Source organism: Microtus ochrogaster, unplaced genomic scaffold (genome assembly GCF_000317375.1).
Source record: "Microtus ochrogaster isolate Prairie Vole_2 unplaced genomic scaffold, MicOch1.0 UNK1508, whole genome shotgun sequence".
NCBI lineage: Eukaryota > Metazoa > Chordata > Mammalia > Rodentia > Cricetidae > Microtus > Microtus ochrogaster.
Genome location: NW_004950606.1, coordinates 4,839 through 5,307, shown reverse-complemented (window position 1 = coordinate 5,307; position 469 = coordinate 4,839).

Here is a 469-nt window from a genome sequence, read left to right as displayed (position 1 = left end):
TCTATTATTTAAACAAAATGGGGAGGTGCTATAGGAAGTCTTACAGCTAGTGGCTACAGGCCCACTGGGGCGTGGCCTTGTATACTATATATGCCAAAGTAGAGCACACATCCGGCCCCTTTTCGAGCCTTTTTGTTCTGGTTACAGGATTAGTTTTCTTTTTTTTTTTTTTTTTTTTTTTGGTTTTTCGAGACAGGGTTTCTCTAATCCCTGTTCAAAAGAGGATTCTGATTTGTGAGTCTACCCCTAAATAAATAACCATCTATTTCACAGTTCTGAGCTAGTATGGGATTTCTTTTAAGAATCCATCCACAGTGCAGAACAGAGGTTTTTCAGTGTGCCTTTGCCTGATACCCTTCATTTCACAAGTAATTTTCAGCTCTACTTTGAGTAAAAAAATTAACTGTGTGCCTGGGTGAACATATGAACAAGAACATATGTCTTTCACCACTCCATGGAGCAATATCTG